We start from the raw sequence: 12,394 nt of genomic DNA on the forward strand, positions 1-12,394 counted from the left end.
TAATTTTCGAAAGGACTTCTTCTGGTGCCATTACTTCTGTGTGAAAAGTGTATTCCTCGAAATAACCGTTTCACGTACTATGTCTAGACGTAAATAGTTCCTTTTTTTTTGTGACAATGGCAGCGCTTCAATGGCGGAGGACTGCTTCCGCCAATTATTCCTTTCAAATGGCTTGTGCAACGCTTAGTTTGCATGAACCGTTGGGAATGTTAACAACTGAGCAAATTATGGTTCAGGTACGCAAGAAAGAAAAAAGAATTTGCTTGTAATGTACTGACCACAAACATACAATATTTCCTGCTTCATCCAGAAAAGTTTTTTTTAACATACTGAGGCAGCCACTCCTAATAATTAAACATGTTTTGATACGCTTGAATTTAATTTGCTGCATTCAGCTGTATTGAATATTTTTTTTCTGGATTAACGAAATTTGCCTATTCTTGAAGAAAGGCGCTACAACGGCACATAAAAATGAGACATGCGGAACGAAGTTTGGTGACCAATTATTCGGACACCACAGAATGCGATAATACTTGTAGGGGAAGTTATCATCTGCGAGTGAGGCAAAGTGGCGCCTTACAACATGCATGCTGCAGATAGAAAAACGAATGAGTGCCTGAGCCACCGTGATAGGCATGGTTGAGAAAGTACAACCTCTGTTTATCATTGATATGTGTTGATTAACAAGACACCAGATGCTTGACCATACGGAAGCCTAATATAGCGCCCCACTGCGTTCTCGAATCTTCTTTCTAATAGAAGTTGCGCGAATTGATTATTTAAAACCAAATTTTATGCTTTCCGTCGTGCCTAGCGTGCTTAGCGCCTCAAAGTGCTTGCTTAGGGGAGGAAAGTTGGTAGTTTTTAATTCCGCCTCTGTTAGCCCGCATCCGTGCTGTAATGAGTTGAGCGAAGCGCATTAGTGCTGGCGTCACAGGATCCCGAAGCGAACATCAGGAATGTATATTCTTTATGCATTCTTACGTAGGCACGTGCCAAGGTAACTGTGAAAGTCACATGGACAGTCACAAATATAAAACTACAAAGTGGAGGGAAGAGTCAAAGATAATTCTTTTAATTGAAGTAGGTGTATCAGCCATTGTTCTGGTGAACCAAACTGCGCGTAGTGTATCACTGTCAACGTATTTAATGAATCTGCGCCTCTTATCAAACAAAATTCTGCATCGCCTTCAAATGTTATGTCTGGTATGTGAATAACGCTGACGCAAAGTCACAAGCTGAAAAATAGGCATGTCAATCATGCGCCATATCATGTGTCTAAATGCATGGACTAACAGGCCTCGTTTTAAATTGTTCTTTCAAGGTAGAGGCAACCCAGCTCGTTTCATAGTAACAATTATCATCATCGTAATGCGAACGCTTCATTTCTGGTGAAAAAAAAGATGCCTCAGAATTCTTCGAGTTGCTATATATACCAAACCACTTTGCATCGGACTCATTGAAGATAGACGCTGCATCTCAGCATCTCGTGTTCAGAATCAAAGAAGCTGCTCGCCTGACTGTAAGTGCTTTCATACTTTAGAACATATTTCGTTTAAAAATTGATTTGCGGTTCGTGTTTGTTCATGCACCCTTGACATTTGAGAACCGTATTTTTTACATGGGTGTTTATGCCTCTGTCGCGCAAATAATATCCTCGTATGGCTACTTAGTGTTCAAATCATCTAAAAAAAATGTACGGGAACTTCAAATCAGTAATGCCAACACCTTGTCGGCAACCTCACTATGGTTTCAGTGAATTTCACTTTGATTGTTCTGAGTCTTTAGTGAAATCTTGCATTTATAAAGTGAAAACAAAGAAAATTAATCATAAACTTGCCTGGATTAACCGATATATCCTGCAGGTTCACGCCGTGTCGATAGACTGCGTAAATCACAACATTCTAATCCTGCGCTTAGCGCTCCTTTCGAAAAACCCAAGGACGAACTTCGTACCCGTGCTAATAATCCCAAAGATTTCCATTATTCAGTGCAGCTCCCTCTGCTACTTAAATCCTCGCAGATTCTGGACATCAATTTTACCCAGTGCAACATGCAGTACCTCGTGCAAGATTAAGGACGCTATTACTTAAGACCACACCGTTGTTTCGAATGCTTTTAATTCGTACTTCCAGTCTGTTTTCACCCTCCATAAACATCTAGTTCGAAATTTTAGTTACGATGCACACACTACTAAATTAGCTGATATCATAATAAGTTCTGATATTGTAATAAACCTAATCTTGAATCTCGAAACAAGAACTGTACCAGTTCAGATGGTGTGCCGAATTATTTCCCTGTAAGATACTTCCTATGGTCAGTACCTTACCGTGATGTTCCAGTAATCGTTAGAATCTGATGAAGTACCAACTAAATGAAAACACCCAAAGTGCTGCCTTTATATAAATCAGGTTAAGAATAGTACCAATAGTTTAACAGTGTGTTGTTAAGAAATCTATTTAGTGTCAGTAATCTAAAACATACAATAATCATTTTTCAAATTGGAATAACTTAGGCGTTACATTCGATTCGCATTTGAACCTTATGCTATTTGACCATAGCTAATTCTTGCGCTTCACCCAGCACTAGAGGCAACTCCCTGGAAACTTTCACTGAAATCTCGCTTTCATAGTCACTTTACTTTACGTTTGTATTCATTCTGGCGTCTTAGTATACCCATATTTAGAATACAGCAGGTTTCTTACCTACATGAAGGATCTCAATTTCATGCATGCAGCCACTATGGCCAAACTGTCTGGAATCCTTCTCCAACTGGCTTTGAGCGCTGTCTTCGCTCTTGGTGAGTGTACTCATTTCCATTATAGCAGTTTTAACTTTCTTCTGGGCCTTGCGTTCTGTTCGCGAGCGTTCGTCTGTGATCTCGTGCTTGGTTTTGTAATATTTCATGACGAAACAATCTACCTGTATAACTCACAGGCGCAGCGGTAATTTGTTGCTCTCTGTTAACTAAGCACAATTTTCAGACAAATATGCGATTGCTAGGATAGGCTCCAGTGCAAGAGGAGGACGTGATTGTTAACAGGACGCGAATGACATAGCCGCAGCATTTTATGCAAATCAACAAAATAAAGAAAGATAATAACACTCAAATTGGAGGCAGTGGAATTTTCATTCTGTCTCACTTCATATGTATGATATTAGTACATCAGAAAGAAACTATTCGGACAGGAGGGTAACACACGACCTTTATTGTTCAATTAATGCTGCATTCTCATTGCAGGGCTTCTCCAGATGGCTGTAGCCGATGACGAAATGGCACGGGACCGCCCTCATGGTCAGTTCCGGTGTCAAATTTTTTTATTGATTCGTTTGAATGCATATGCCACAATAGCTGAAGAGAGTTAAATATGGCCATACATAAACTCAAGCCTTAATGTACGATATATTGTGCAGTATCGTCAGTTAAACTGAACGCATTTCTCACGTACCACTTCTTTGTTCGGCAGGACGCTCCGACAACGTGGAGTAACACCCTGTGAATGCCCTGCAATACGGACGTGTCAGCCAGGTGTCTTTACGTGAGTTTTTTGGGTGTCACATTCATTGTCAAGGTATGCTTGCACTTCTTAGAGTGCAAGCACTGATTGCGATTGCAATAGGTGCAATAACGAAGTCGAAGTTTCGCCGGAAAGACGAGCGTCTATTCGGGCAGCAAATTAGTGTATAGAGTCACAAAAAGTAAGAAGTGCAGTTTTATGGGCCGTGTAAAAATGTGAGCGTTCACTTACTGGACGACCTTGGATACTCGCTGTGAAACCGTTGGCATGGGGCAGCACGGCACGAGCAGCGAGCGAAGTGACATATGTGCTTGCTATCACCTTTATGCAAACTAAGTGGCGAGAACACAGCACACACAAAGCTATGAGCCGTCGGCCCACCTAGACCCTATCCCTAAAGGAGATCGCATTTAGGATACCGCCCGCGAGTGCACGCGGCATACGCATTTGCTCCCGAAGTGCAACGATCCCGCCTTACCTTCCCTTGCCCCTTTATCTTGTGGGCGACGGAAGACGGCACGCTTTCGCCAGACTTTCCTCCCTGGCGCAGACAAGATTGAGCCTCCCCCTCGGCCACTTCCACTCGCGGCGCGCAGCAATTGTGTTATCAGACTGACTTTATGCGGAATATCAGGGCAATCGCGATGGCGACAACGACGGCAAAAATGTGCCATGAGCGTGCCAGGATTGCTATGGCACTACCATCACGGAGTAGTTAATCAATAGTTAACGCGACACCACCAAATTTCGTGAATTTTGCCTGGTCGAAATAAAGAACAAGATCTGACAGCACTACTTTCACGTTCTGAAAAAGAGAAATGCCGGGACAGATAGGCGCAAAGGATTCAATACGTTCTTTAACAACAACTTCAAGCCTCATAGGGAGGATGTGCTGTTTATGAGACTAGAAATAGTTGTGAATCATATGTCCGTGTAAAGTCAAAGGTTGGACATTGGAGCGGTCGAACGATCTGTTCCTGTTCACAAGGCCTACCCTCTAAGCGTGCAAAGCAAGGAAAGCCACACATGCAGGCACGTACCCAGGGGGGGGGGGGGGCCCGGGGGGGCCCGGGCGCCCCGCGAAATCAAGTGGCATACCCCCCCCCCTCTCCACCCACGCCACCAATCCTCACACATTCCTAAAGCACCCCAGATTAGTGTTGAGACTTGGCAGCTGTTCATCGGTCAGCCTTATGCTGCCTTTTTCACTCCTTTTAGATGGCGATAGTTATCGGTATCTCTTGTAATGTGAAGGACAATTTTCTCAGATTCTGCAACCGCGCGATTAACTCGAGATGCGCTCAGTTGTCACTATCTTTCCCACCGTCACGCGCATAGCTGTTGTTTTTGTTAGTTCAACCTTCTTTGTTTAGGCTGATCCTGGGACCAAGAGAGGGATGCGGCTGTTACTCAGCTGGTCTGTACTCTCATGGAACGAGTTGCGGCCGGAGAAAACACCAATTGCGTTTAACTTTTCCCTTTGCTTCATTATTTCCTTGAGTTACGGCTCGCCGCGACGCTGGCAGATGCCCGGAACCATATACACGTGATATGGGTTAGATAAGGTGGGAAAAAAGATGATGTGAAAGAGCGTCCATCATGAAACCCTGAAATAACCCTTAAACCCATGAGCAAGATGACTGTCGCCAGTTACCACGTCTGTTTTCCCTGATTGTATAGCACTTTTTGTGCAAAATTGGAAACCGGAAACAAAAATCGCAAGGAGTTGAGAAATTAAGCGATCTACTAAGGGAGAGAGCCAACGCAACAACCAAACTGCAAGCAAAAGCGAATAATAAAAATGTTAACCGTTGTTTATAAGAATATTTATGGATCAACATCTTTTTATTTAAAAAGGAAGTAGAGAAAACGCCGCCGGAAGTGGAGAATAATTACTTGCTTTGAATGACGCTTCCACAGTTATCGGTTGAACCGCCTCACGTAGTCACTTCTCTGCTGTGCTTATGTGGGTGTTTTTCTAACCTTTCTCGGTGAGTGCAGTACGTCTAGAATTGCAGAGTCCTGCGCTCTACGCGGTTGTATGGGACTGGCGGCCGCACAGCGTTACGCAATTCGCGGAACTGTCAAAACTGACCCACAAGGCGAAAATAACTGATATTTGAAAGTATAACATGTGAAAGGCGGAAGAAGCCGTAAAAAAATGAACGCAGCCTGAAATCAGTAAAAACGAAACCTGGCATAGGACAAACCATGATGTATGCACTAAAAAATAAGAGGGATAATATCATAAAAAATCTCGAAGATGCAGTAAAAGCAGCGGAAAAATTCTAAGCTGACCTGTATACAGTACCCAGAGGAGTCACGGTACCTCACTTAGAAACAGTAATGAACAGGATACAGAAACTCTCCTATAACTAGTGATGAGGTCAGAAAGGCGCTGCAAGACAGCGATGAAGAGTGGGAGGTGAAGGTGGAATAACAGTCCATTTAATCAAAGGTGGAGGAGACATAATGCTTGGAAAACTGGGGGCTCTTTATACGAAGTGTATATCGACTGCAAGGGTCCCAGAAAACTTGAAGAACGCAGACATTATACTAATCCACAAAAAAGGAGACGTTATAGAATTGAAAAATTATAGGACCATTAGCTTGCTCCCAGTATTATATAAGATATTTACCAAAATAATCTCCAATAGAATAAGGACAACACTGGATTTTGTCAACCAAGGGGACAGGCTGGCTTCAGGAAGAGATACCTTACAATGGATAACATCCATGTCATCAATCAGGTTATCGCGAAAACTGCAGAGTACAATAAGCCTCTCTATGTGGCTTATATAGATTACGAAAATGCATTTGATTCAGCAGGGATACCAGCAGTCTAGAGGCACTACATAACCAAGGACTACAGAACGCCTACGTAAAACGCTTGAAAAATATTGCTACATGCGTGTGGTATTTATTTGTTTGAACGAGGTACGTTGGCGCCATCAGTCCAGAAAAGAGGAGGAAGAACGAACTGGGCTCGCGCTGTGAATCTAACCGGTCAGCGCTGCAACCGTTGTTGTAAATATGATCTGTAAATAGTTTCTCGTCTTACTGGCTTGTCCTTCGCGTAAGAATATATACAGAGGTTCTACAGCTACCTTAATTCTACACAAGAAAAGCAGGGAGATACCTATCAGACAGGGAGACACAATTTCTCCAAAGCTATTCACTGCGTGCTCAGAAGAATCAAGCTATTAAACTGGGAAGGCTTAGGAGTAAAGATCGACGGCAAATATCTCAGCAACCTTCGGTTTGCCGATGACATTGTTCTATTCAACAACAATGCAGACGAGTTACAACAAATGATTGGAGACCTTAACAGAGAGAGTGTAAGAGTGGGGTTAAATATTAATATGCAGAAGATGACGATAATGATAAATAGCCGGGCAAAGGAACAAGAGATCAGGATCGCCAGTCGGCCACTACAAACTGTGAAGGAGTACGTTTACCTAGGTCAATTAATCGCAGGAACCCTGATCATGAGAAGGAAATTCACAGAAGAATAAAAATAGGTTGGATCGCATACGGTAGACATTGCCAGCTCCTGACTGGAAGCTTACCATTATTATTGAAAAGTAAGGTGTGCAATCAGTGCATTTTGCCAGTGCTGACATATGGGGCAGAGACTTGAGAATGAGTTAAGGACCGCGCAAAGAGCGATCGAACGAAGATTGCTAGGCCTAACGTTAAGAGAGAGAAAGAGAGCCGTTTGTATCAGAGAGCTAACGGGTATAGACGATATTCTAATTGACATCAAGAGGACAAAATGTAGCTGGGCAGGTCATGTAATGCGCCGGTTAGATAACCGTTGGATCATTAGGGTTACAGAATGGGTACCAAGAGAAGGAAAACGCAATCGAGGACGACAATACACTAAGTGGAGCGATGAAATTAGGAAATTCGCGGGCGCTAGTTGGAATCGGTTGGCGCAGGACAGGGGTAAATGGCGATCTCAGGGAGAGGCCTTCGTCCTGCAGTGGACATAAAACAGGATGATGATGATGATGATGATGATGATGATGATGATGATGGAGGTGGTGGGCCTCCCCCGAAAAAAAATCCTGGGTACGTGCCTGCACACATGCGTCTAAAAATGTCGTTTCCGGCCATCTGTGTTTCACCCAACCGACAAACAACTTGACCTACCTACTGCTAGCTCAAGTTGTCAAGGAAGGCGACCTTCTCGTAGCCATTCTCAAAGTGACAAACCTTGACAAAGGCTGGTCAAGTGAAATTACGACGCGCAAGCGAGTATGCGACGTGGTGCGTGTTTTTTTTTTTGTATTTCGCGGGCATCCGCAGTATGCTGAAAAACACCAATACCTAATAGATAGAAAGACAGAAAGTGCTTATTCGCATTTTTTGCAAACTACTCTGCAACAATTTCTAATCGATTTGTTTTCTAGCTTCGTTGCTTCAGCAATCGGTCAGCTTATCTTGACTATTCGTCTAGTTAGGCAAAATACAAGAAATAGCGTGACAAAATAGATACAAAAGTGAGCAACATGCATTTGGTGGTGTCTTAGAGTGCATGAAAATATATTCGAACTAAGGGTAAAACTAGCCGACACACACACTATATATATATATGAATAATAACACACGGCATCAAGCAGCCCAATGTCACGATTTTTCATCCCTCACACATTGACGCCAAATACAGCATAGGAGAAATTGTTTGTAGCTGCGAAAAGAAATGAAACAATAAAAAACAGGCGAAAGTGAACGTGGATGAAAAAAAAGCGTTAAGATAACGGATGTAAAAGGATCACACGCGTAATGCGAGGACGTGTTTTCTTATTGTTGTTGTTGCATGTTTTGGGGAAACAACAACTGCAATATTAAACCACTTAGCATTACTCTTGCTATGTTTTATAATTTGCGCTAACGCCGCGCTGTATTCGCGTCCACTTTCTGGGGTATTATTTTTCTCAAGTTTAACTAGCAATGAGAGTGTTATCCAACGCGATAATTTTCATAGCTATTTACTCATCACTCGCTTATTTCAAGTAAGAGCTGCAAATGATGGAGCTTCATGACAAAATTTAATAGCATTCTATAATTTTAAATCTGACCATGTGCTTTTTTTGCAGGTTGCAGGATGAATTTCCAGGACATATTATTACTTACAGAAGTGGACAATAACTAAATTGATGCTTCACCAATAAAAATTTTAGCATATCTGCCTTAAAGTGACCCGTCTCACTCAAATTGTAGTCATGATGCTCGCTTAAACTTTGTAGAGCTGTTTTAAAATTTTATGCGCGGCTTCTTGCATTACATGCTGTTACGGCTCAACACGGCAAAAAGCATTCCTTAGGTGAATGCCGTGACGCACCCCTCCTTCATCAGCGACCGTCCAGACGTCGACGCCACACTGGCTTGGACAACTGACGGGTCAACAGAGAAGCTCCACTCAAGGTGACGACGGCCACCGCATTCTGCAGGCGCGGTTAATCAAATAAATTAGTGCGTTTTACGTGCCAACACACCTTTCTGATAATGAGGCACGCCGTAGTGCGGGGCTCTAGAAATTTCGACCACCCGAGGTTCCTTAATGTGCACCTAAATCTAAGTACACGGGTGCTTTCGCATTTCGCCCCCATCCAAATGAGGTCGCCGCGGCCGGGATTCGATCCCGCAACCTCGGGTTCAGCAGCCTAACGCCATAGCCACTAAGCAATCATGGCGGGTTCTGCAGACTCAGTAACAACCGTGTAGGGTCCCTGCAAGCTGGCATTAAGTGAGACCTTACTAGTTGAAGAAAGAATTCGGCGAATACGATTGGCCGAAATACAGATATGGAATTAAATAATCTGGTCCCCTAGGGATTTCGACTGTTTTAGAAGTGTACACTTCGATGCGTTGGGAAGGGTGACGTATCCTGAAATGATCGAACCAATTTCAAGTGCTCCTACATAGTGTGGGTTTCCGTATCTGCTAGGCAGACTAAACAATCTAAAATAAACGTTTCTTTTATCTCTCCTATTCCCAAGCGTACTAATTGATGTGCCTGGTGGATTATTTGCCTAAGTGCTACCCTAAGCCTCTACGCTGGGCACAGCAATACCATTAGTGTGTCCTTGAACCTACGTTGTTATAACCCTCAATTAGAGCTCTTTCGACATGAGGCTCCCGATGCTTCACGAATATTAGCTCTGCTACACGGCAGGGGATAGAAAATATTGTATGTTGTGTACCCGTACCGGCCGTTCAAGATCTGCTTCTCATCCAATTCGCCACCAAGTGCAGTTCTCAGAACGATTAACAACAATTTTGGTTTTTATGAAGGGCACAAGTTCATTAAACAAATGATTTTTGTAAGCGAATTTTTCCTTATTGCGTCTTCCCTTGGCCGCGTCGCCGTATTTCTGCAGGGTGATTTGCGTCGCTGAATTTCTAACCTGTGAAACACCTGCGTGATTTGAAAACACCACTTAGTCGATTTCCTAAAACTGGAGATAGTAACGATTTGCGTGATGAGTTTCAAGTTCATTAAAGCAAGAATGATGACTCATGTGGCTGTATCTTCATTTCTTGGTTTGCACTAGAATTTAAGCACAACAAATATTCTAGCACGCCATGGCATTTCACTGCTGCGAGCGAACTAAAGCTCAATCCGTAGGGGATTGGTTTAAGCATGGTTATTCTTCATTTCAGTTTATTTATTATGTACTGTCGCAATGTAATCCCTCAAAAATGATGCATTCTTAAACAATTAGGATTTAAAGCTTGTCGGTAACGTGGTATGTATTCTTATACAACAGAGATTATGAATAAGTCTGTTAAACAGAAATCGATTCCGAGGATTACCTATCCAAAACAAAATCAACAGTGACATAATCTTATATTGTATGTGCCACATTCAAACAGGTTACCCCATAAGCACCATCGCCTGAAATCTAGGATACCTGTCCCAGCCGTGAATATCTTCCCGTTGCAAACAATTATTGTAATAATAATAATAATAATATTTGGGGTTTTACGTGCCAAAACCACTTTCTGATTATGAGGCACGCCGTAGTGGAGGACTCCGGAAATTTTGACCACCTGGGGTTCTTTAACGTGCACCTAAATCTAAGCACACGGGTGTTTTCGCATTTCGCCCCCATCGAAATGCGGCCGCCGTGGCCGGGATTCGATCCCGCGACCTCGTGCTCAGCAGCCCAACACAACAATTATTGTCACCCAAACATTTTCGTTTCCCGTTTTCATACGGGCTCAGTTAAAGCGGTTCTGCTTCGATCCAACTCTACAGTCAGAAAAACCACGCTTCGAGCAGGTTTGCACTAGGTCATGTTTTCACGTGATCAAAAAACTTCATGAAAACAGCACAAACTTGTTTTGTCCAAAAGCTGGATTGCACAGCTCCGCTGCAGAAAAACATCAATTCACGCTTTCTCCATATTCTGCGGCCTGTCGGCTTATAAATATACTCTATGTTGATCATGCTCATATGTTGCAATCTACGGGAAACGAAGGGTTACTGAAGAGATTCAATAAATTATGTTATCAAATGCGATTTGAAAGAAATTGGCCACGTATTATGTTCGTCAAGGGAACAGTGCACGCAATCATTAAAGCATGCAGAGAGAGCTACGTGCTTCAAAACATTTAAGCAATCTTTATGTTTTAGGGCTTCTGCATTATTTCCCTATTATTTAGGGCTTCATCATTTGGAGATAAGTACTTCCCGGGAAGTACACAGTACTTCCCGGTTTCCTGCAGTGATATACATCTTTATTATTCAAAGCAGAGGTGCGCTCACTGGTAAAACACTATCTCTGAAAACATTTACCATAAAAGACGGAGTATCTCGCGGCACACACCATGCGGAGTCAAGAATGTGAGAGGCAAAATATAGAAATTCACAGAAACTGGAAATCGCGGAGAAATATGTCGTCTCATTTTTTATTACGTATCTGTGAGTTTCCGAGATTGATAAGTGCTTATATTTTTTAGACAAGATTATTGCCCTAATCTGGTGCCTAAGCTTATTGGAGCTACCTTTTTTGGTAAAAACTTTGACCGTTGTCAGCTTATATATTCTACGGACAGCACCAAAGGAAGAGAAAAACGAAACGATATCTCACCACGAGGCCCACAGTCCGTGTTTAGTCTAATTGGGCACACAAGTAGCACGAGATATTCTATCATAAGAAGTGGGAAAATGCAATCACAAATCACTTTGTGAAAAAGGAAAGGAAGAATATTTCGCGGCACTGCGAAAGGTACTCCAGGAAATCCAAATCCTGTATCATAACGGCATCGACAACGACCTAAGTGTGCAGTAATAGAGTGAGAGGATGGCACAGCTCTGGCTGCTCACAAGCTCGCCCTAGATGTGTTTGGCTCCAGAGTTGCCAGACACATCTACAGATTGCTGTTTGAGGCACAAAACGAATGAGCCAGATGATGTCTTCCATCTCGTACATAGACTTTACCCAATGCCGGAGCAATGTGAATAGACAAGCTAATCGTAGCCATTTAACTCTGAAATTTATAGCAATAGACCTACTCCACGGAGTGAGTGAACTTTTGCACAAGGGAACGTTTACTGTAATATACAGGCCCGATAAAACTACAATTATTATTTCTTGTAGTTTTGTGAGACTTTTCTATTCTACCTATGGCTCGCCTCGTAGGCGAAACTGCAACTTTTTATTTACCTAACAAACCAACAAAGAAACGGTCTGAAAACGTGCGCCAACTCAAGGAAATATATTTCATATATATAAACTGCGGAAAAAGTTTTCGGCGGAAAGTTAAAGATGTTTCAATTTAGTTTTTTGTTCTTGCTTGATTCGTGAAACTACACCACCTTTCTCGTAAAATTGGAGACCAGAAAACCAAATTCTGTTTCGTAG

At 42.6% G+C, this 12,394-nt stretch overlaps 1 long non-coding RNA gene across 1 annotated transcript; it reads left to right on the forward strand.

Annotated features, from left to right (window-relative positions):
- Window positions 1-1,370: 1,370 nt before the first annotated feature.
- LOC135911437 (uncharacterized) lies at window positions 1,371-8,719 on the forward strand. Its single transcript, XR_010567344.1, has 5 exons — window positions 1,371-1,522; window positions 2,738-2,800; window positions 3,242-3,295; window positions 3,468-3,539; window positions 8,621-8,719. It is a non-coding gene; the product is annotated as an uncharacterized lncRNA (long non-coding RNA).
- Window positions 8,720-12,394: the final 3,675 nt, after the last annotated feature.

The sequence above is a fragment of the Dermacentor albipictus genome, chromosome 4, assembly GCF_038994185.2.
Source record: "Dermacentor albipictus isolate Rhodes 1998 colony chromosome 4, USDA_Dalb.pri_finalv2, whole genome shotgun sequence".
Lineage (NCBI taxonomy): Eukaryota > Metazoa > Arthropoda > Arachnida > Ixodida > Ixodidae > Dermacentor > Dermacentor albipictus.